General features: G+C 32.8%; 1 pseudogene; it reads left to right on the top strand.

Moving 5' to 3' along the window:
- The first annotated feature begins 22,269 nt into the window (after positions 1 to 22,269).
- LOC143074117 (polypeptide N-acetylgalactosaminyltransferase 1-like) overlaps positions 22,270 to 27,308 on the top strand; it is a 67,005-nt pseudogene continuing 61,966 nt past the window's right edge.

Genomic DNA, 27,308 nt, shown 5'->3' on the forward strand with positions numbered 1-27,308 from the left:
AATTGGAAGATATATACTCCGTATGCAGGAGTAAGTATACAGCGGAGCGTGCTAGTAGTCATAGGCTTGTGAAAAGGAACAAAGATCAGTTGTTTGGTGTAATTAAAAGAGACAAGCATTTCAAACGAACATTCAAACTTTCAACATTCAAAATAAGTCGAAATAAATTCACACTGTAATTGCAAAAGACGAAGAAAACCAAATAAATAGCAGATAACAAATTACAAAACACAAGTAGAAAGTAGGCTAGATACTAGATGCATGCAACGGGGGGGACCGTTTTGTCGGATTTTGTTTACCTAATTTCGATGGATGTTCAACTGTCTGTCCCCTCGCGTTACGGATTTTCTTGCCACGTAAAGGAAAGAGAGAAAAAATATTCATGAAAATAATTGCACCTATCGAAATCGACAATAAGCCTAAGCAATCACGGATTTAAAAAAAGGAAATTATCTTGGTTACTGAAAACGAACCTCGCATCTGGCGTATTAAATAATAAGCCTGGTACGTTTGATAAAATTCAACTGCCTTGAAATGAAACAACAAAACAAAGAGAGAACAAGTGATTGTATAACGCTCGGTATATTCCTTTATTGACGACTTGATCCTCTCTACCCATGTGATTTTTCATTAACACATGTAACATGACAGTTTAAATCGTATTCCAGTGTCTGTACCTATGTAACTTATTTCCCTACATTTTGTATTGTGTTGTATTTTTGTTTTATTCAAAGAAGATGCCACGAAACCATGTCTATAGATAATGACAAATTAAGTTATCTTTTTTAGTTCATGTGCAGTGTACTCATATTTCCGTGTTTTATTTTAAATTCTATGTTGCGGTTTCTAGACAGCCTGTTTGTTTGTAATTTTTCCTTTTCTTCCATGGTATTCTCATTTCGTTACATATTTTGCATGTTTTGTTAGCATATCTATTTCGTATATATGATAATGCTATCATAACTTAAAACCTTTCTCAATCCACTTATAAGGATGTAAATGATATATATAAGCCTTCAGAGTTATAATTTACCTGTCATGATTTTAGTCTGCTGAGGGATATAATAGTTGTAATGTGTTTTCCAAAAACAAATCTTCTTTCGTTTTCCTTTTAAAACTACAATAATATACATGCAATACCAGGTAGTAAATTGTACATGTTATAGGTTAAAAAGTCTGATCAATCCTATTTATAGTTCGTCACGCTGTATTTTGTTACTGAACGAGATGATATCGTCCTTAAAAAAATATATAAAGTGTTTTTTTATTACTATACACAAACAAAAATTTTTAAATTTAGTTATGTTATCATAAGACCTCAGTATCGACACAATATGTTCCTAAAATACAAATCAAAAGACAAGAATCCTTTTATGGTTATCCATGACATCGGTTAATTACCACACAAAATATCTCCGTCATAAAGATATGCGTTTGAGGGTATATATAGTCCAGCTGTTGTCAGTTCGTTTCTTTGTCTGTGAACACTTTTAATTACTTGAATTTGCTTTTATCAACATGATCAATGCTTATGCATTTTAAGATTGAATGCAGAAAACTTCTTTTCAATATTGTAAATAATTGATGTTGTCATCATTTTACGAGATTTTTACTTTGACAAAACGTAAGTATAACTAGATTAGTTTGCTCCTAGCTGTAAAAAGAAGATGTGGTATGATTGCTAATTAGACACCTCTCCACAAGAGACAAAATGACACAGACATTAAAAACTATAGGTAATTGTTAGGTATTCAACAATTAGCAAAGCCTATACCGCATAGTTAGTTGTCTATTGGCATGCATACATCTCTTTACTTTTATAGCTTGACCTATGATTATCATCAACTTATTACATGGTTTGTGTTTGTGCATTAAAAGTACTTTGGTTGAACATTTGCAATTGAATAACATTTATATATTAGTTAAACCTTAGAAGAAAACATATTTGATCGAAGGCACTTTTTTCTTAAACACAAAACTGGTCTGCATTCACACAGAGACCAGGATCCATGGAAGATATGATACCATTGTGAGTTTGTAAGTGAATTAAAACTCCGACTACAATCTAAGTATGACATTATTCTTTTATTGAACAAATTCAACTATTTAGCAAATTCATGTATATATAAAGGCTAGCATATAAATGATATACCTAATATAATGTAATTATCATATTTCTTTATTTTGTAGCTGTAATCAACCCTTTCATGTATACCTTTTTCCAGTATACGATATATATTGATACAAAGAAAAAGAATATTTATGTATGGTTGCCAGTGACATCTTTTAACCAGAGATCCCATGATGTAGAAGGTAATGGTTGCACTGTTTAAGAAAAAAAACATACCGCATAGAAAGCTGTAAAGTCCCCGAAATTAAAAATGTAAAATAATTCAAACAGATGATAAACGGTTAAGTTTATGTTAAAACAACAAAGATGATAAACAAAAAAATGAAAACCACTGAATAAAAAGGTCGCTGACTTGGGACATGTACAGGTACGATTCAAAATTTGTGTGGGCACCCAACCCTTGTATTTCCTCGGACAGTAGTGTAGCAGCAAAAACATTAAAACCAACTACGAGTAAGGCTTAACTCATCAGATCCACACAATCACAGAGCAATCAACTAACAAATAAATTAAGACTTACAGTATTCATATGAGAATACTCGTTGTTACGGACAGTTAGCTTGATGCTGCTTGTACGATAATAGTTTTGTTATATTGTTGAAGGATGTATAGATGTTTATGCTTGCTTAAAACCCCTGTAATAGAATGTATTATTGTCGCATTGGAAATCGTACCACATTTCCTTATTTTTATTTGCACAACAAATAAATAAAACAAATACATATCTAAGACTAAGATTTCAATCACTAAACATCCTATTGATTAATGGAAAGACGTCATCAACGGGCAGAGACAAATACAGGTATCGATAAAATGTTGGATCATAAATGTAAAGCAAGTATATTAGAGGAGTATGGATGTTGAGAGCTCACAAACGTGTAAAACACAACCGCATTTTGTGTTCAAATTTTGGTTCTTTTATATGTTTCAGAGTTTAGGCTTACGTCCGTTTTTGCTTGACTAGCGTACATAAGTGTGTAGGGACCAGTTAAAGTCCGCCTAGGGATGCGGAATTTACTATCTGTAATGAACACCCATTAAAGACCTTGGCTGTTGTTTACTCTGTGGTCGGGTCTCTTTGACACATTCCCGGTTTCCATTCTTATTCATATCTATATATTACGTCAGCAAAAGACAGAACATTGCCAATGCATAGAGTGAATTAAACTTATGCTAGTAACATACTCAAAAAAGATTTGATATGGACTTCCTATTCGATTGAAACGTGTGCAGTCCATGTCGACATATAAATATGCAGATTAGTTTTACAATGAATATTGAACCCATTTTTAAACTTTTAATTTGTCTCGTAGGAAACAAAATGATGAAACACCAGTAGTCGGCAGTTCATCTTAGTGCACAATTGACTCTTTAACGAACATATCTTCACTGTAGATTGTTATAATTAGTGTGGTTGTTAGAATGTTTGTTGTGCGGATTCATTGTTACCAAATAACTGTAAAGCAATTTCCAACAAAGCGTATGAATTGGCTTTATATAAAGTTATTAAATATTGTTCTTCTATAACCAGTTTTAAACCTTGAATGGCATCCTGACATTTTTTGTCGTTATTAAGATGATACTGACAAAGAAATTCAAGGAAATAAGCATACGCGATAGCTGGAAACTTTGAATCTACCATTTGAAGTTCATCTGGTGCTACTGAAGAATCACTCGTGAAACGTATATTATCTACAAGCATTAATTTTCCCAGATTAATAAAACTCGTCTTCTGAAATGACTTAAGATTTAACAATTGATAATCCGATACGGTCGAAAAGTGACACAGTTTATCAAGAGTACATTTCGATATGGAGTATCTGATGATGTATAAAGCTTTGCTGTATTGTTTCGTCTTATAGAAAAACGATGATACCATCAGCCATCCAGACACAGCGTCATGATACACATTCTGTAGCAGGGTACTAAGACAGGATTTGTACTGTTTGTAGTTGTATTTGTTATTACTGCATGTACTGTCCAGCGCTATCAACTGTGCAAGTTCACTGGAAAACAGAGAAATAAAGTATTTATACATGTCTTTTGTGGAATGTTTCGGAAACGGCACAGTCTGATAAACTGCATTCTTAAATTTCGTCTCCTTGTATTTGGGAAATATTTCAAGGGAAAACCTTAAAAAAATCAAAAACCTTGAGTTTATTTTTTTGTGTAAATCATCTACATATAAAGTGTGTGGTTCGATGCGGAAATTCCAAATTGATAAAGAAAAGTTAGATATTTGATCCGAAAAAAAGATGCATCGCCATCCATAACTATATAACATATTTAGTTTTTCTAAAAGTATTCTACGACTGCGGCCCTCTATTTTATCCTCAAACATGTTGTTCTCTGGAATGAAGTAATGCAAACAAACTGAATGTTCAACACAATAAACCAGCCTACTGAAACATCGCATAAAGCAAGGTATCATATTATAAGGTTTCCATACGGATTGTGGAAGTTCTTCAGATAACCAAAACATAATTGTTTTCAGGAAATAAGAACAGAGTAAATCTTTACATTCGGAATAAGTTGCAATTACATCTTTCAAAACAATTTTAAATAGAGCATAACACAGTAATTGAGTGTGTGTAAAGGTGTTGATAAGAAGCTTTTCTCCAACCGAAAAAGATACTCGCCATTCTATATCCTCTGGTGGTGATCCCTTAACTCCGATAGGTACAAAAAGTACTCCGTGTTTTATTATACTTTGTTTGATACTACTGCTCGGCCATAAGTTACTTGATCTTGTTATCCACTGTAGTGCAGGCGATACCCATGTTTTACAATGTAAACTAGGAGCATAGTCAAAATCTCCGTCTGTGTCTGATATACACGGACCATGAACTATATTAGCAACATCAGATACCATACCTTGTTTATACAATGCACTTGAAAAATATTGTTTACCATTATGTTCTTCACAGTAGTTCAAAATGTCCGGATTGATGTAATGGCCTAGTCTCAAATGAGCATAACAAGGTTTGACATCGTCTCTTTCAATTATCATATGTGACAGTTCTGGGTTTAAATAGGCTTTACTATTTTCACAAACCTCACACAATGTATGTGAGACCATCATTATATCTAAATCACTGCCTCGCATCTCAAGTCCTTCCCCAAAGCTACCACTTGTTATAATTGTTAAATCCTTGTTACTTGGTAAATTGTCCCTGACAGCGTTCATAGTCCTGACTTGTTTAACATGATCTTCTGTTCCTACTATATGTTGACACAGATAACGATACAGTGCTATTGATGTGTTTGGATTTTTACTGTCTGAAATATAAAAAATCGAAGGTAAAAAGGTAAATATGAAAACAAAAAAGAAAACAAATAATAATATAAGAACATGTGTATGATAATAGGACATGTGAAAGATTGCACATTGATTTTATAATTTTGTAAAACGTTATCAGAGTCTGAACAGACAAAGGAAATAAACCAATGTTATTACCTTTCTCCAAAAAAAAATCAACGGATGAAAAAAATACCACTTTTATAATTTTTCAGTATTTACTTCAAAAATACGGTCTTGATATTTCTAATCTACGAACTGTCGTTGTCTATCATCTAAATTAAAGTGACCTTTAATGTGTCTGTAAAGTACTTTTACTTTTTAAACAAGTTTTGATATAATCCGTTTGGCATGGAAACGACATCCCATCTCTGTAGTATTGTGCTATGATAAATGTTTTGTATTTTGTCTCTTGTTTTTTTTTAAATATGTTTTGTCTTTATGCCTTTTCGTTTTTCTTTATTGATATATTTCATTGTTTTAATGGTAACTAAGAGTACAACACCATGTTGACTGCTCTACTCATTTTTAACATACATATCAATTATGTCTATTTGTTTTGTTCACACATCGTTGTCAATATAATAATGATAGACGGAGAATTCAAGTGATTTTTGACATGTGTATAAAAGTGCCGATTTATTGAATAGATAGGAGATATTGACGACTTGATCCGCTATACCCATGTGATTGTTCATTAATATGACAGTTTAAATCGTATTCCAGTGTTTGTACATATTTACCTTTATTTTCCTACATTTTGTATTGTGTTGTCCTTTTTGGTTTTTTTTATTCAGAGAAGATGCCACTTATCCATGTCTACAGATAATGACAAATTAAGCAATATTTTTAAGTTCATGTGCAGTGTACTCATATTTCCGTGCGACTTACTCGTTTTTTTTTTCTATGTTGCGGTTTGTAGACAGTCTGTCTGTTTGTAATGATTATCTTTCTTTTTCTTTTATGGTATTCTCATTTCGTTTCATATTAAGCATGTTTTGTTTGCATATCTCTTTCGTATATGTGATAATGCTATCATAAATTAAAACCCTTTTCCAGCTACTTGTAAGGATGTGAAAGATAAAAACCTTCAGAATTATATATTTACCTGCCATGTTATTAGTCTATTGAGGGATATATAAGTTGTGTTATGTATTTTCCGAAAACAAATCTCCTTTCGTTTTCCCTTAAAACCACTATAACATACACGTAATATCAGGTAGTAATTTTAGATTTAAAAGTCTGATCAATCCTATTTATAGTTCGTCAAGCTGTACTTTGTTACTGAACGAGATGATCCAATCCTTGATAAATTATATAATTTTGTTTTTAATTATTATAAACAAACAACATGAACAAATAATGAAAATTTAGTTATGTTACCATTAGACCTCAGTATCCACACAACATGTTCCTAAAATACAAATCAAAAGCCAAAAATCCTTCTATGGTTATCCATGACATCGGTTAATTACCACATAAAATATCTCCGTCATAAAGATATGCGTATAAGGGTATATATAGCCCAGCTGTTGTCAGTTCGTTCCTTTGTCTGTCAAAACTTTGTACGGTTACTTGAATTTGCTTTTATCAATGCTAATGCATTTTGATATTGAATGCAGACAACTCCTTTTCAATGTTGCAAATAATTGATGTTGTAATCGAGCATTTACCAAATTTTATCTTTGCGATTTTAACACAAAACGTAACTATAACTAGATTGGTTTGCTCCTAGCTATAAAAAAAAGATGTGGTAATGATTGTCAATTAGACACCTCTCCACAAGAGACCAAATGACACAGACATTAAAAACTATAGGTCACCGTTAGGCATTCAACAATGAGCAAAGCCCATACCGCATAGTCAGATAGTTGTATATTGGTAATTATACATCTCTTCATTTTTATAGCTTGACTTAATACATTATCATCAACTTATTAAATGGTTTGTGTGTGTGCATAAAAAGTACTTTGGTTGAACATTTACAATTGGATAACATTTATATATTAGTTAGACCATAGAAAAAAACATATTTGATCGTAGACACTTTTTTTCTTAGACACAAAACTGGTCTGCGTTCACACAAGAAGACCAGGAGCCATGCAATATATGATACCATTGTGAGTTTGCAAAGATAATAAAAACTCCGACTGCAATCTAAGTATGACATTATTGTTTAATTGAACGAATTCAACTATTTAGCAAATTCATGTATATACAAATGTATATCGGCAAACATATATAAATGACATACCTAATATCATGTAATTACCATATTTATCTATTTTGTAGCTTTAATCAACCCTTTCATGTATATCTTTTCCCAGTTGACGACATACAGTGTATTTATGTAAAGAACAATATAAAGAATATATAAGAAAATAAAACTACCGCATAGAAAGCTGAAAAGTCCCCGAAATTAGAAATGTAAAACAATTCAAAACAGATGATTAACGGTCAAATTTGGTTAAAACAACAAAGATGATAAACAAAAAAAGGACAACCACTAAATAACTAAGTATCAGACTCGTGACAGTCACATACATGTATGAGTAAGGATTTGTGTGGACACCCAACCCTGGCATTTCCTTGGACAAGTGTAGCAGCAAAAACAAACTACGAATAAGGCTTAAGGTGTAACACCACTAATTCGGGCCGGGCAGAAAGCACATACCAGAAAGTAGTACATATTTAACACAAAATAGTTCCTACGCATGGACATAACTTTCAAAATATTTAGAATATTTTATTAATTTTGGTATCAAATGAAAGCTGCATGACTGGTGATCATTGAAGAACAATTTCTGACTGATAAATTTGAATAATAAAAAAATGGCATGAAGTTTAATAAGGAGGGTACATTTTGCCTTTTTGTCAGATCGAAAGTACCTGTTTTGGTACATCCGAAGTTCTGGGAACCAGTTCTTTCTTATATGCAATGTAAGATATGTTTTTTTTAGTACAGGACACCAGAAGGTGTTGCTTTGACATGCAATGATTGCCACTTTATTTGAACTCAAAATAAAAGAGGTGTGCCTGCTTGAAACGGAGGAATTTAACATAGAAAGCAATGGGACCATGAATTAGTGGTGTACTTCCTATTACAGAGAATCACCAGAAATCCAATTTTTAGAAGTTGTACCTATTCCAATGAAAATAAGTCAAATATGATGTAAGTAATCATGTCTAATAACTTTTTTGGGGTAAACAGTCCTGCTTATGGGAAATTTAAGCTCTTAAATTGGCATACTTAAGTATGTTAGCCTTTTATGGTCATACAACATGCATGCAGTTAAGACTTGACTCCAAGTTCTTATTTTTGCATTTTTTCTGATTGAAATCAATAAAACATATATTTTATAACTTGTATATAGAAAAGAATAGCTCTTGGTCAAAGTAATCTTATGATTTTTCAAGTTTTTTTGTTTTTCTTATGGTAGCCTTTTACAATCTAGGCAAATGGTATATACTCATATAAGAATTCTAAAATATCACTGTACATGCAATTTTGGACCAGTTTAGCAAGTTATCTAGCTGAGGGATATATAAATTGCTCTTATTAATCTATGTGTTACCACAGAATTATGGTTCATACAAAAAAAAGAGCCTTTTTCCACTTTCAAGAAAAAAGGGGGGATAATTTCTCATTTATGTCTTAAGTTTGGACTAATATATTTTTATTTAATGAAACACCTCTGATAATAGTATGACTAATAGTAAACACATAGCTTTCCTAATAGAAATTAATAAATAAAACAATGATATTGAAAATAAAAAAAGGATATTGGTCAATGGTAATATACACATGCAGTTTTCTTTGAATAACCCATATGTTACTACCAGTCCAATTTGAGATTAAAATTAATAAAATAGTACTTGGATTAAAGCTTTATGTGTTTTTTATTGCTTGAAATATATCATAGAATGAAATAAAGTAATGCTCAATTCAATATAGCAAGTTTGGTGCTGTTATAGGTGTAACACCCCTAATTCGGGCCCGGCCAGAAAGCATATACCAGAAAGGAGTACATATTTAACACAAAATAGTTCCTACGCATGGACATAACTTTCAAAATATTTAGAATATTTTATTAATTTTGGTATCAAATAAAAGCTGCATGACTGGTAATCATTGTAGAACAATTTTTGACTGATAAATTTGAATAATAAAAAAATGGCATGAAGTTTAAAAAGGAGGGTACATTTTGCCTTTTTGTCAGATCGGAAGTACCTGTTTTGGTACATTCGAAGTTCTGGGAACCAGTTCTTTCTTATATGCAATGATTGCCACTTTATTTGAACTCAAAATAAAAGAGGTGTGCCTGCTTGAAACGGAGGAGTTTAACATAGAAAGCTATGGGACCATGAATTAGTGGTGTACTTCCTTAACTCATCAAATCCACACAAAACACAGAATAAACTACTAACAAATAAATTACAGTATACACATGAGAATACTCGTTATTACTGACAATGAGCTTTATGCTGCATATATGGTATTAGTATGAATTGTAACGTAACATAATGATTGACAGAAGAAAGTTCCTTTTCGATATTGAACGTATTTTTGTCATCCAAGCTATAGTTATTGGACGTTTACCGAAGATGTTTGCTTAGGAGTGTGCTGATACATTTGCATCACTGTCTTAAATACCGCAAACAGCTTCCAATTGCTTTTGAGCATTTCCATATGCTCAAGTCAATAGGTGTTTCGGATAAGCGAGATTTCTGAAATAAGAATGTTGGTAGGCGACACTTTTATATGTTGGACTCAACAGTAAAATTGCAGTAGTCATTGTGTTATATGAGTTTGGACAAGAAGACAAAAAGACAAGAAGACTTAATGTTCGAATTATCACAGTTTAGATCGGGAATCGGACAGAAACTAATGTTATCCGAATTTGTAAAGAAAAAAAGATGCTCATTATCAAGGACTTATAACTGTTCTTATCCGAATTCGGATAAGAAAAATGTATGACCTCACAGAGTATGGTATGCTATGACGATCCTTATCCGAATTCGGATAAGAAAAAATGTATGACCTCATAGAGTTTGGTATGCAATGACGATCCTTATCCGAATTCGGATAAGAAAAATGTATGACCTCAAAGAGTTTGGTATGCTATGACGATTCTTATCCGAATTCGGATAAAAAAATGTATGACCTCACAGAGTTTGGTATGCAATGACGATCCTTATCCGAATTCGGATAAGAAAAATGTATGACCTCACAGAGTTTGGTATGCAATGACGATCCTTATCCGAATTCGGATAAGTATATCTATATTCAATATTAAATCTTCTTGGTGGTTATCCGAATTCAGATAAGACGATATTTTTTTTTATACATATCAGTACTTTTTACGATTTTTTTCGATCAGATAAAAAATATTATATATATATCAAGCATCCTTATTATGAAAGAGTATACATTAATGTCCTTATCTTAATTAGTTGATGATTGATTGTTGCTTGTTTAACGTTCAGTGGCAAATATTTCATGTACATGCATATGAAAGCAAACTAATGTAGGCTACGGTTTGTTCGAAAAACGGCATTCCTGGAAGAAAGTACTGGAATTTTTCATTGGTAAATGTGAGTATGTTAGAGTACAGCAGAAATACTCCTTTCCAACATATCATCAAAGGGAACAATGAGGACGGCTCCAAATAATTTTGCAGCGTTTTTTTAACATCTAGACTGTACTACACTCGCGCAGTACGAGACGTCAGATTTGATCGTTACACCTAACCGATGCGACTAGTTATGATATGTTTATGAGAAGAAAGAAGTGAAGGAAGGTAATTATTTCTATGAAACAGTCAACGTATTTTAATAGGTAAACTATGTGATTGTAAACGGTCGAGAATGGTAGACCGTTGTCATTTGCCTAACAAGACCGTTGTCATTTGCCTAACAAATATCATGTTCATTCCATTCAACTCACACATCACTAGATTTATATCATTGAGTAAAAAAAAGTCTGATCATGTTCTAGTCAAGCAATGATAAATATATAGGATTGCTTTTAGATAAATTATAACAGCATAGATAACTAAGATATACAACATTTTGAAAAGACGATTGCCACATGTGAGGCAGGATCTGCTTACCCTTCCGGACCAACTGATATCCTCCCCAGTGTGTGTGTAGGATTCATATTGCGCAGTCTTTATTGTTCTATGTTATGCTTTGTTTGTCTGTTTGTCCTTTTTTAGTCATGGCATTGTACGTTTCTACATGTTGTTACAGCTTTTTTTATAACATAAACCATTTCTAAACAAACACATACATACATACATACACACAATTTGAATCTCTCGTTCCCTAAACGGCATACGATACAGTTTCGACCCATAATGATTTTTGGGTAAAAGCTATTTTCACTTAAACAATTAAAAAATGTAATAAAAATTAACCTCCATGTGCTACTTGAGATAAAAGAGGTGGAAATTTAAGACATTTGTTATAAATTCCGCTTTTTGAACATATCTATCCTTTGGATAAACACGATTAACTGTTTTATTGCACCAAATAAACATAAGCGAAATTTGTACAAAAAAAACCCTAACATTATGAAAGTCTTCTTTAAATAAATATACTCTTCATATAAACAACAATTCTTTGGAAATGATTAATTTTTAACAAAAATTTTCAGATTTAAACAAAATTGAATATTTACTTTTTCATAAAAAATGGTACAAATAATCTTCAGTCGTAATCAAACCTACTTCTATTTAAAAAGAGGGGTATATGTACTCGTTTTCAAGTTAAACCTGTTTAAAGCATAATTTAACTGCCATGCCATGAGCGCATGATACGCCTGTCGTCTTGTGTGTCAGGTTTTATCCAATAATCATAAATAGTTTCTGAGATATGTGGAAAAAAATCTTTTTTTTACCAAAAAACTCAATAACTCTAAAAGAATTTTTTAATTATAACTAAAAAGTATGCAGATCTTCAGATTAATATGAATAAGAAGTGTGTACAGTTTTAAGTAATAATCATAAATCGTTTTTTAAATACGGTGCGACATGTGAACAAAACATACCCCTGTTTTAGTTACAGAGTCCCTCAACTCAAAACGTTTTAATCTGACTTTTCACCAAAAAGTATACAGATCGTTTGGCCATCATAAAAAAACCAACTGTCTCAAGTTTCATGAAATTTGGATCAGTTGTTCCCAAGTTACGGTGCGATTTGTTTAAGCCAGACAGACGGACGCCGGACATTTGTATGCTATAATTTGTTTACCACATACGTCCCGTTAAAATTTTGACGAGCGTATAAAATAGTCGAATGATGCATCTTTTCCCGGTATGTCAGTGTTTGACATTTCGAAAATAACATTTTCGTTACCACCAAGAAGATTTAATATTGAATATAGATATACTTATCCGAATTCGGATAAGGATCGTCATTGTATACCAAACTCTGTGAGGTCATACATTTTTCTTATCCGAATTCGGATAAGGATCGTCATTGCATACCAAACTCTGTGAGGTCATACATTTTTCTTATCCGAATTCGGATAAGGATCGTCATAGCATACCAAACTCTGTGAGGTCAAACATTTTTCTTATCCAAATTCGGATAAGGATCGTCATTGCATACCAAACTCTATGAGGTCATACATTTTTCTTATCCGAATTCGGATAAGGATCGTCATAGCATACCAAACTCTGTGAGGTCATATATTTTATCTTATCCGAATTCGGATAAGAACAGTTATAAGTCCTTGATAATGAGTATTATGTATTCTATACAAATTCGGATAACATTAGTTTCTGTCCGATTCAGGATCTAAACTGTGATAATTCGAATATTAATTCTTCTTGTCTTCTTGTCCAAACTCAGATAACACAATGACTACTGCAATTTTACTGTTGAGTCCAACATATAAAAGTGTCGCCTACCAACATTCTTTTTTCAGAAATCTCGCTTATCCGAAACACCTATTGACTTGAGCATATGGAAATGCTCAAAAGCAATTGGAAGCTGTTCGCACTGATATGTTACACTTTACTACACACAGTTAACTTTACAATAACGCTGACGACAACACACTACCTAATGCAAATAGAGATATAAACACAGTTTTTTCAACACATGAACAAAATAGTTTGGCTCTGATAGACTGGTTTTCATCCAATCAAGTGAAGGCAACATTTAGACATCATCATTGACTTTGAACTAAATTCCAACACACATATATCAAACATCCGCTGAAAGAAGCATCCAGACAACTAAATGTCTTAAAAAGACTTAGAAATTATATGAACAAACTTGAAAAACTAGCAATATATCATTCCTTTATAATGTCAAACTTTAAGTTCTGCCCATTGTCCTGACATTTTTGAAACGAGGCCGACACAACAAAAATTGAAAAAAGTACAAGAAAGAGCACTTCGCTACAATTACCAGGATCACAATAGCACATATGAGGACTTACTTTTAAAATAAAAAATGCCATCACTTAAAGTAAGACGTCTAACAACCATGGCAATAGAGGTTTTTACAACAGTCAATCGTGAAAATCCAATATACCTCCATGATCTTATAAATATTAAAGAAAACATATATTCTTTTAGATACCAAAATTTTTGCTGAAATACCTGCGGTAAGAACTATAAGGTTTGGCTTGAAATCTTTCAGATATCCGCTGCCAAACTATGGAATGAGTTTCCAAACCACTTTGGAACCGAAAATCTTTTACCCATTTCAAGAAACTAATAAACTCATGGAATGGCAACTCATGTCATTGCAATGCATGAGCTTAGTATTTATTTTGTTTTATGCTACAGCTTTGAAACATATTAGCGCTGTTTTTTGCGTTTGTTTGCTTAGCTTTTTATAATTTTAGATTACTGTACCTTAGTTTTTATGTTGCTTTTAGCTGAGTGCTCATGCATGTATATAATATATAGTATTTAAATGAGTTCAGCCAAAATGTGCACGGAATGTATGTTCTATGTCTTTTATTTTTTAATATTAGTTATTATGTATAATTATTATGTAAATGTATGTATTTGTCGGTTATATAAGCTCAGAAAGCTTATGTCTTTTTTATTATGTAACATGCTGACTATAAATAAAGCTTCGAATTGAATTTAATTGAATTTGACTCTCCCTTTAGATTTTCTGAGCTGTCATTCCAGAGTTACGTGACTTTGGATTTCAGTTAATATCATAAATTTTGCTTTGAGTCTACATGGATTGTTTAAATGAAAACTACCCTACTCGTTGCAATTCATACACAATACACTGTACCAATTCAGGAATATGACAGTTGTTGTCCATTCGTTTGATGTGTTTTGTCATTTGATTTTGCCATTTGATTGCGGACTTTCCGTTTTGAAATTTCCTCGCAGTTTAGTCATTTTGTGATTTTACTTAAAAATGATTCCAGAGTAGTGGTCGGGTTGATAATAGCCATTTCTTCAATGTCATACACTGACTTAAGTTTGCATGAATCACAATACTTAAAAAATTTACTCGTTTTACAATGATGTGTTTTTAAACAGTTTCCTTATTACGAGCAAAAAATTGCCAAACTTTGAGGGACGAAAGATACCAGAGGGACAGTCAAACTCATTAATCGAAAATAAACAGACAACACCATGGCCTTAGTTTTCCATTATGTGGATAATAAGTCGTCTATTTTTGGTTATTTTTTGTTTACCAAATAGTAATGTCAATTAGTTTTCATTTTGTGATTCTGAATATCTCTTTAATCTACATTCATTGATAATGTTGCGATGAATTGAATTGAATTATTTAATATAGATGTGACGGCAAAATAATGCTAATAATGAAATATAAAATTGTCTCGTGCCACGTGTAATGCTGTTTAATGATATATATATATGTAGGACTCAAATCTATGGCGGGTTCCAAATCTATGGCAGATTCCTAATCTATGGCAAATGTGACGTTACAAACGCCAAACAACTCAAACCTATGGCAGATTTTTGTTACTCCAAATCTATGGCAGATCTTGGGGAGAGGGTACCGTATAACGTCACAATTGAAAATAACGCCATATTACATCTTCGCCGCCGCTAACGATGGCGGGACCCATAGATTTGAACACCATTCAAGATGAAGATATTTCTATAAAAAAAATGTGCAGGTGGTTAAAAGGAAGATGTGAATTATTATCCCGAAGATGGACCAAATGTGCTGTACTGTATTATGGCGCCGCTATTTTCAGTACCACATATTTTAGAATTTTAGGATTTTTTGGGGTCTGTTTAGCTTGCTGTGATCCAAGGCTCCGTGTTGCAGGCCGTACCTTAACCTATACTGGTTTACATTTATAAATTGTAACTTGGATGGTGAGTTCTCTCATTGGCACTCATACCACATCTTTCTATGTCTAATTAGCAGTAGTTTACTGTCTTCGGCTGTCAAAGTAACTTAGTTTATAATGTGATATATAAAATTACCGGATACAAAGATTTGAATCGTCATCAAACAAAAAAGATGTATTAACGATATCGCTAAAATAAATATTATTTGAAAATTCAAACTTCATTTTCATTTGTTTGTTAGAGGTCTTATTAGTTGGTTTAATGAATTGGTTAAACAGGTACCATGCACACTGACAAATCGTTATTTTTCACAGAACACATCGTTTAATCCTGAAGTATGTATTAAGGCAATTGAATTTATCATTTATGATTTTTTGTTGTTGACCATTATGGAATGTTTACTTCACAAATGTTTATAGACATGCATCCCGTTGTCGTATTTTTCCCCTTGCTTAAGACAAGTCATTGTTCGAAAATGTACTGCATTGTTTTCCATTTGCACAAAACTTGCCATAGATTTGGAAACAAAATAAATCCGCCATAGATTAGGAACTTACAAAACTTGTCAAAGATTTGGGATGACATGACGTCACATTTACCACAGATTAGGAATCTGCCATAGATTTGGAACCCACCATGGATTTGAGTCCTACATATATAAGTTAAAATTTTTAATAGTCTTGCTTACCTGCCATCGTGTTAGCCAGATAAGGAGAATATAAGTGCGTAATGTGTTTTCCGAAGAAACCACTGGTTTTGTTTCCCTTTAAAAACTTTAGTAACATGAACCCAATACAAAGTAGTATTCATATTCGTATCTTTATATGTTTTAAATTGTCATTGTCATTAAGTACACAGTTTCCTGATGTCATTTCCCTTTGTCGTCATTGTAAAGGAAATTGTTACTAGGGAATCCCAATCGCATATGACTATTTTAACAATGGAAATAATCGTATGTTGCTTATCATTGCTTTATACGCTTCATTTAACAGAGTGACATTAGATCATCATTCCTAATATATCAAAATAGATGGCAATGACCAAGGTCACATCCCATGTTATAGTCCGGTTGAGATTGTGTTTTTTTTAATTCTAGAGAAATAATCAGGTTTTCATTTGCCGTCAAAGACGTCCCGTATTAGGGTATACCAAAGTCCAGCTTTCGTCAAAGTCTGGCTTTGCGTCCACCCGACCGTCAAATCTTCGTACGATAACTCAAATGTGCTTTACTAATTCTCATGAATTGTAACGTAACATAATGATTGACCCAAAGAAAGTTCCTTTTCGATATTGAACGTATTTTCGTCATCCATGCTAGAGTTATGGGACGTTTATTTTAACACACATATGTCAAACATCTGCTAAAAGAAGCATCCAGACAACTAAATGTCTTAAAAAGACTTGGAAAACTAGCAATATATCACTCCTTTATTATGTCAAACTTAAAGTTCTGCTCATTGTCCTGACATTTCTTATTTTTGAAGCGAGACACAACAAAAATTGAAAAAGTACAATAAATGAGACAACTCTCCATCCAAATCACAATTTGTAAAAGTAAACATCTATAGGTCAAAGCACGGTCTTCAACACGGAGTCTTGGCTCACACCGAACAGAAAGCTATAGAGGGCCCCAAAAATGACTAGTGTAAAACTATTGAAACGGGAAAACTAACGTTCTAAATTATATAAAAAACGAAAAACGAGAAACACTTATGAACCACATCAACAAACGACAACCACTAAACATCAGGTTCCTAACTTAGGGCAGGTGCAAACAAATGCAGCGGGTTTAAATGCATGGAAGTGTAGATGGGGATTTACAGAATAGAAACTAAAGGGCAAAAATTATAAGGAATAGAGAAAAATGGACCCGAAAATAAAAGAATAGAGAATAACGGGAAAAAAGCTTTAAGAATAAAGAAATGCCCCCCATCCAGACCCTCATAAATGTATTTCGTTATCAATCATGTTCTGCATCTAAAAAAAAAGTGAAGTAAAATAATTAATCTTATTGCCACAAATCACGAATCCGCATAAATGGATTTTTACATCAATATATACCATTACCAATGTGTTCGTATATTATAAAATAATTTTAACAGTTGACTTAAAAACCTGATTCTTCTATTGTTTAAAGTTTATGATGTGTATAGATGTAACATGTTGCTGGTGAAATCATCAATAAATATAACACTGGAGGTACAAAATATAGGGCATGTAGTTTGCTTCCTAAGCTTTATTTCATTTGTTCAATTTATTATTATGTGTTGTTTCTTTATTCATTTATGTCTTCAAATTTTGAAAATGAAACTGATGATAATTAGGTAATGTACTCTATCCAATAAAAGTTGCATGGATATGCACTTGTGTATTGTCTGTTCTGTCACCGATACCATCGATGCAAACAATTTGTACCAACTAGCGAGAAGGGGACATCGAAATAAATTCGTTAGTAAATTCCTCTTCAGGGTAGATTTACAGCTCCTCCGTTTACATTGTTTATCATGAACGATGTGGTTCTACATTATACATGTAGTGTTTGTACACAATACAATAACTAGTGAATGAATGTAGTCTGAATAGTTCATTTTATTTCAACAACTTCAAGAAAGTCTAAATCGAAAAGTTTCAAGTCTTATCGAGGTTTTATTTTTTTTTCAAATAACTTCTTATTTAAAAGATTACGTACTGTTGAGATATTGGCTTGAACAAGTAATCCATCAAATAATTTACAGATTTATCAAAAAGACACTCCTGGGAAACTTTGTGTTACTTTCACATAACAAATCAGAGAATGTCAACTAAATAACATTCGTTTAATGCAATGCAATTAACTTTGGAAGAGATTTGTTGTTTTTCGAAATTTGATTGTTAATACAAATATAATGTTTTAAAATCAATCATTCGTAAAACTTATTGATTATATCGGAAAGAGGAAGATAAACTACCTAATCCAGCCCTTGCTTTCGACATTTAAAGTTGTCATATGTTAATTTGTTAATAAAATAGAGCTACGCAAATAAATAAAATGTTCGGTCATAGATCGACGAAAATAACATCAATCTGATGATGTTAATGTTTACTAAAATCCATAATCTAATAGCAAAATTCAAAACAGGAAGTTTATCGTAAAAATAAAGTCCTACAATTAAAGGTTTAAAGACACAATTATTGGTTTCTTAACAAAAATGTTAGTGCAGTCTTTATCTTCTGATCTATCTTATTCAACCTGAGTTTTTCTTGCGTATGTGGTACTAAATATTAAATACTCTATTGATGTTTTAACTATAGCAAAATTTATGATTTTTATAAATCTTGTTGACATTTCTTTTCATTTCATAACAGGCAAGCCAAGACATTGATTATTATTAAATATCACCTTCTCTTTATTCGAGAAAACTAATTGATGAACATATAGGAAGAGTGTGACTCAATCCAATTACCTACTTCGCACTAAAAATATTATAGTTCAATATATGATGTGGTTCTTTGGATGAACTGATTATTTATATGTCTGGTTTGCTAAAAACTTCTGCAATTTAGATGACTATTGTTACTAAGATTATCTTGATGCTCTGATTGAGATGATTTTGTTTCTTAAAATCACTTTGATTTAAAAATGACCTAGTTCTTCAGATGATCGTGTTCTTTGCATGATCTATATAACAATAAGGAGATGTGGTAGGATTGCCAATGAGGCAATTATCAACCAAAGTTCAAATGAAGTTGTTGGAAGTAATGATAGGCAACCGTACGGCCTTTTACAATGTGAAACCCCAATACCGTATGGTCGGCTAGGCTGTAAGGCCCCGAACAGAAAAATATAACACAATTCAATTGAGAAAACTAACGTCCTAATTTATAACAAAATAGTTTACCAATAAAATATGACAGACAAAAACCAACGACAACCACTGAACTACAGGCGTTTGACAGGGTCAGGCACATACAGAATGTGGCGGGGTTAAGCATGTTTGAGAGTGCTCAATCCAACCCTATCCTAGAACAGTGGTGTAACAGCACAACATAAGAACCAACTATAAAAATGTGTTGAAAAAGGATAAATTCATCAGATCTATACAAAGAAAAAATTAAACAAAAACACAACCAAGACATGGCAGGGTATATATTCATCCCTCATCCCTCTGAACAAAAACGGCACTCAGAACATATCTGAGAGTACTCGCAGTTACTGACGGCTAGTTCAAGGCCAATAACAACTAATAATAAAATCATGTATTTAAGACTAAAATTTCAATCAGTACACATCCAACATCAAATGGATTTAGTGCAAAGACGTCTTGAACAGTCAGATAAATACATGACCTTATAGTTCGTTATATGTTCAGACTCTTTGATGACCTGGTTGGTTACAAGATCCTTTTCTTCATAGGAATAAGTTGATTCTGTTCTTTAGATTATCTCGTGTTTTACATGACCTAGTTCTTTACATCATGCTTTCATTTTTATTTGGCTTTGAGCGTTCCTCATGGAAATATATCCAGAATAGCGCTTCGAACGCACACAATTGATATATTGTTATTTTCAGCTAACATGGTCTGCATCTTTCATTCAGTCTGGTTCATTATATGATCTTCTTTCGAAAACATTGTTCGTCGCATGCTCTGGTTCTCTAAATGTACTGGTGGTTTACATGATATGTTTTATTTTCATGATCTCATTCTGTATTTGGTATGATTCATCACTTGATCTGGTTGATTTCATGATCTTATTTTAATGGACGTTCTAGTGTTCTTCACATGGTCTAGCTCTTCGTGTGATATTAATTGTGAATGTTGTGTTTTGTCTTTGTTCGTTAGATGTTCTGATTCCTTAGATGTTCTGTTCCAACACATGCTCTAGTCCTATATATTTTCTGGTTAAGAAAGCAAGGTTCTATACAAGATCTGCTTCCTGCCATGATCTGCTTTCCGCCATAATCTATATCTGCCATGATCTGCTTCTTGTCACGCTCTGGTTCCTCCGATAACCTTATTCTTGTGAAGATGTTCTAGTTCGCTCTTCTTCGTTTATTTTTCTGGTTTCTTAGATGTCCGTGTACGATTTATCCTATAGTTTCGCATACCACCTGTGTTATTTAGATGGACAGGTTCTTTACATGACCTAAATATGAATATTTTCTGATGCTTTATACAGGTTAACTTAAAGGTCCACCCGTGGTAAAATAAATAGAAATTTAAGAACTATTTCTATTCGAATAGGACAAAGACGGCAATAATTTTTGATCGAAGCGCTTTAGATTAGGGGGAATATTAGCTGTTCCCGTAATGTTTGGAGCGCAAATGTTCTATCTTGTTACAGTTAAAAAAGCACAAACGTCCAGTGACCCCTGTCTCGTGTGACATCGGTCTGCAAAAACAATACAGACAAATAGGTAAATGAGAAGAAAAAGATGTGGGCAAATACATTTGCTAAATGATTTGCTATACAGCTCTCAACATACGTTATCTTATTTATTTTTTTGAAAAGTTACTTTCAGTATTGTATCTTTAAGATATACAAGGACCATTAATAAAACTGGGGGAAATGTACTGATATTACTTAGTTAAAATATGTCAGATTTAACAGTTTATAATAAATGCTGTTGGATTGTCCTTCGAGAAGATCTAGTAATTTGACAAAGTGTTGTTGCTATAATTATGACAACCCTTTATTTAACGATTTATCGTGATTAAGGATTAACCTTTGTTTTAACAATTAACGTGTTACTATTTTAATATTAGACTATTTTATTTGATTTTCTTAACCACAGAATTCTAATTGTGCAATTAGCGATCGAATGCTTTAGATTGATTCCAAACGTGAAATAATGTACTGTGGATTCATTAATATTCGTTGGATACAAATTTTCGTGGATTTCGTTTGTACAGGAGAAGCACGAATTCAAATGTTCAACGAAATACAAATTTTGTAAAGGAATGAGTGGAGACTTTGCCCAAACCACGAAATTAAATATCCACGAATATGTAAGTTTTCCTCAAACCCCGAAAATTGATACACACGAAAATAAATGAATCCACAGTACTTGTACGCGTCCCACCACCCAATCGAAACTACTGAATCGGCCCCTGCTTTTATATATATAAAATAAGAAGATGGGGTATAATTTCAAATCAAACAACGCTCCACAAGAGACCAAATAACACAGAAATTAATAACAGCTTTTCAAATAAAAACACATCAAAGTCTGTTTTATTTAATATCTTAAGTTAACGTATTGATGTCGTCAAAATATTAAATTATACTTCTTACTTTTTTTAATTCTACATTGATTCTGTAAATTTGTTTCACTTTGTTTTATTTTTGTACCGATAGAAATCGAGTGACAGCTTGCCAAATATAACAAACGATTAACATTAAGTTTCATTATAACTATCAAAACACTACTTTTAAAAGTTTCAATTTAAAGATTCGCAAACAGTTCTAAAATGAAATTAAAAGGTCGTGCTGTAGGAATTTGTATAATTTCGTTGACAGTTGTAATATGTTTATTTTTGTTTTTCAAAATGGAATTGAACTTGAGAGAGCAAGATTTACGTACCATAACGAAATCAGAGTTTATTCAAAACTATTATTCTTCGAATCAGAATTCAAATAAAGAAAAAATTAAAAAGGTTCTAATATCTGCTGAAGAATTTAGGAAATCTAGGGATATTGAAACGGGAAATATTCTAATAGATAAATATGGAAGTAATGATCATATGAATAACGGAGAAAACGGGCGAGGGATTACGTTTGTCGGTTAAGAAAAGAAAAAAGTAAAGGAGTTGTTACCTAAATACAGAATTAATATTCTAGCTAGTGATTTGATTCCTTTGAATAGACTCGTTCCGGATTCAAGACCTCCAAGGTAAGACTTAATTGATTAGGGAAATCCCCCAATGTGACTGGTGAATAGAAATATGGTCCTTCTTGTTCTTTGTTCTTTTTCTGGCCGTCAGTGAAACCCTTTCCAAAGTGGTGCGTCCGTTTTGCTGTGCTGGATATACACGTTCGCAGCCACGTCATGTCAGATAAGGGACGTTAAATCCAATGACTCGTACTGATAGATTGTCGCCATCTCCGATCTTCATCCTGTATGGACTCTTTCACAGTACCTACCTATTATATTTGTTGATAATCATGAGGGAAATCTAAAAAATAGCGTAATCCACATATTATAAATTTAAAAAAAAGTAGATGATGGTATTAATTATGTATATCAAGGCCATGGTGGAGATTAAGATACATTATTTCAAAAGCAATTTTCGAACAATCTTTCAATCTTACAAATTCCTCAAATTTTAAGAATGGCTATACCAACGCAGTCATAGGTTTGAACGTAGTTTTCAATTTAGACTCGTTTATATATATATATATATCTTTTGGAAAATTTTGTTTGTGCTGTTTTTAGACCCTTCTACAACGAAATTTGTTTGACATGCACACGTATAAAAATTGCGGTTTTTATCCAACGCAGTCATAGGTTTGAACGTAGTTTTCAATTTAGACTGGTTTATATTTTTTGTTTGGGCATGTATCATATTTTCCCTCCGGTTTATATGATCCGTTCATCCTATATATTGACTCTTAAAATTCAAGAGTTAATCTAAAAATGAGGGTACTTTCTCTAAAAATGAGGGTACTTTTTATATGGCCTTCCAAATACCGTTTCGATCCCTAACATCACTGAAGAGACATTTATTGTCGAAATCCGGATATGGTCTACTAAAGAAATATTGACACAAAATGTTTGTGGCACAACATCCTGTCCACAAGTTAACAAAATTTTTTTCTTTCTGTGACGTATTAAATTTATATGAGAATCCATTTTGTTACATCTTGTGATCAATTTTATTTGGCAATCGCCAATGGCAGTCAGCAGGGTTAAAGAACATCAGTTTTTCGACCTGTTAGTCAAATGCGTTTTGTTTAAATATACTTTTTCACTCTTTTGGTCTTTTGGAAAATGTTGTTTGTGCTGTTTTTAGACCCTTCTACAACGAAATTTGTTTGACATGCACACGTATAAAAATTGCGGTTTTTATCCAACGCAGTCATAGGTTTGAACGTAGTTTTCAATTTAGACTCGTTTATATTTTTTGTTTGGGCATGTATCATATTTTCCCTCCGGTTTATATGATCCGTTCATCCTATATATTGACTCTTAAAATTCAAGAGTTAATCTAAAAATGAGGTTACTTTCTCTAAAAATGAGGGTACTTTTTATATGGCCTTCCAAATACCGTTTCGATCCCTAACATCACTGAAGAGACATTTATTGTCGAAATCCGGATATGGTCTACTAAAGAAATATTGACACCGAATGTTTGTGGCACAACATCCTGTCCACAAGTTAACAAATTTTTTTTCTTTCTGTGACGTACTAAATTTATATGAGAATCCATTTTGTTACATCTTGTGATCAATTTTATTTGGCAATCGCCAATGGCAGTCAGCAGGGTTAAAGAACATCAGTTGTTCGACCTGTTAGTCAAATGCGTTTTGTTTAAATATACTTTTTCACTCTTTTGGTCTTATGGAAAATGTTGTTTGTGCTGTTTTTAGACCCTTCTACAACGAAATTTGTTTGACATGCACACGTATAAAAATTGCGGTTTTTATCCAACGCAGTCATAGGTTTGAACGTAGTTTTCAATTTAGACTCGTATATATATATATATATATATATATATATATACAACTGGTCTAAACATCAACTCAACAATGTTAGATCTGTAAATTTGCTTTTGCAAATATTTGGTTTTTCCCTCGCCGGGATTCGAACCCATGCTACTGTGATATCGTGACACCAAATCGCCTGCACTGCAGCCGTCCCGCTAGTACACACGACCACCTGGGCTCTCACAAAAAAGAGCTTTCGCTGGCCATGTGTTACCTTTCCTCGTCAGTGTTAATCTAGCGGCCATGTGTTACCTTTCCACGTCAGTGTTAATCTAGCGGCGTACTACAATACATGTTACAGATCAGCTAAATTATCTATAGTAATAAAATTAACGGTACAAATTCTCTTGCACCAGATGCGCATTTCGACAATACATGTCTCTTCAGTGATGCTCGTGGCCAAAATATTTGAAATTCAAAGCTTATATAAAAGATGAAGAGCTATAATCCAAAAGGTCCAAACAGTATAGCCAAATCAGTGAAAGGAATCAGAGCTTTGCATGAGGGAGATACATTCCTTAATTTAAAATAATTTCTAATATTTTGTAACAGCAAATTTTAATACCACAAAAAATCCGTATTTTCATGTAAAGGATCCTACAAATTAATGTAAGATACGGTCACAGAAAATAATTATATTCATAAGTATGTCTGTATATATATGGCGATCCGATGGATACATCTGTTGTAGGGTTGTCACTGACTCAGACGTACTTATATATATATATATATATAAAACGTCTGTATAGTAGTCAACGATTTTCCGCACGAGGGCGCTGGATCGTTACGAGTATATAGATATAAAAATTACTGTGTACATAATGTATATACAACTCGTCTAAACATCAACCCAACAATGTTAGATCTGTAAATTTGCTTTCGCAAATTTTTGGTTCTTCCCTCGCCGGGATTCATGCTACTTATTTTTTATATATTTCGATTTTGGATACGAAAATTAACAACTTTGGCACCAAATGGGATAAATGAAAAGATGTAGTTCGACTCCGTGTAGTGCTTCACATTCAGGTTATATTACTTATTATTACAGTCTCTGTTTCTTTTTCTTAACCTTTTTCATTTGTTAAATACATTTGTTGAAGATACCAATTTAAATTGCTTAATTTTTTGAGGGATGTATAAGTACCTAGCCACGTTCTTCTAGTTATACTTAGTAAAAAAATATTATTACATTTTTACGGCCGTTTGTTCACGATGTTTAAATATTCAGACTCTGTTGTAACTACTTTACTCTCAATTTCAAATATTTAGATCGTTCAGTGCTGTCTATTTGGTAATTTTACAGACGTTATCATGCGTATACATGTTATTCCATCATAATTGTCGTTCCCGATACAGTTTTAGAATTGTGCTAGTTCAAATCGCACATTATTATTTGTATTTAAAGCATATATATGAGCTCTCTGTTGTAATAAACCATATAACCTATGTCATGTTAACATTTTTTTAGAATGGTGCAAGCGTCTTTACTGATGTTCGGTTTGACTTTTTTTATTGTATATAATTCAAGATTTAGTAAAAGTTTAATCTAACGAGACTCAAAGATGATTCATTTCACATCAGAATCTGACTGACGAAGGATATCTGTTATCCGAAATATTTATAAATAATTACATTTATAGTTACCTTTTTTTGTATTTGGAGTTGTTGTGTACACTTTTTTAGGCGTTTATATAATTTATTTATTGTGTACATGTATCGTTACTCGTATAACTAGTCTAAACATCAACCCAACAATGTTAGATCTGTAAATTTGCTTTCGCAAATTTTTGGTTCTTCCTTCGCCGGGATTCGAACTCATGCTACTGTGATATCGTGACACCAAATCGCCTGCACTGCAGCCGTCCCTAGACCACACGACCACCTGGGCTCTCAAAAAAAGAGCTTCCGCTGGGCATGTGTTACCTTTCCACGTCAGTTTTAATCTAGCGGCGTACTACAGTACATGATATATAAGGCATGAAGATGTTATTGTTACAGATCAGCTAAATTATCTATAGTAAATGATCCTACAAATTAATGTAAGATACAGTCACAGAAAATAATTATATTCATAAGTACGTCTGAGTCAGTGACAACCCTACAACAGATGTATCCATCGGATCGCCATCAATGATGGTGATACATGGCTGTGTACATAATGTATATACAACTCGTCTAAACATCAACCCAACAATGTTAGATCTGTAAATTTGCTTTTAAAATGACTAGTGTAAAACCATTCAAACGGGAAAAACCAACAGTATAATCTATATAACAAGAGGCTGTCACAACGACGGCAAACCGAATTTATTAGCATTCATTTGTGTCCTGGCAATATCACAAGAACCACAACTGATGATTGGTGAAAGTGAAAATCGTCAATATCAAATTTGACCTCTATTTTGTCATCAGTATCAACATATTAAAATTTGAAAAGCTTAGGTTGAATCGTTCGTGAGTAAATGCAACAATGTGAATGGAAACACCATTTAACGATCTTTCAAGAACAATAACTCCTGAACGGTAAAAGTCAAAATCGTCATTATTGAACTTGACCTCCATTTAGTCATCAGTAACAACATATTAAAATTTGGGAAGCTTTGGTAGAACAGTTCATGCGTAAATGCACGGACACGACTGGAACAGCCATTTTTCAATATTTCAAGAACCATTACTCCTGAACGGTAAAAGTCAAAATCGCCATTTTTGAACTTGACCTTCATTTAGTTGTCGGTAACAACATGTTAAAATTTTAAAAGCTTTGGTTGAACGGTTCGTGAGTTAATGCACGGACAACATTTGATTGCCGCCCGCCGAGCATCCTCAAATCAATAACCGACATTTTTGTCACAAAAATCCGGTTAAAAAACGAGAAACGAGA

The sequence above is a fragment of the Mytilus galloprovincialis genome, chromosome 5 (assembly GCF_965363235.1).
Source record: "Mytilus galloprovincialis chromosome 5, xbMytGall1.hap1.1, whole genome shotgun sequence".
Taxonomy (NCBI): Eukaryota; Metazoa; Mollusca; class Bivalvia; order Mytilida; family Mytilidae; genus Mytilus; species Mytilus galloprovincialis.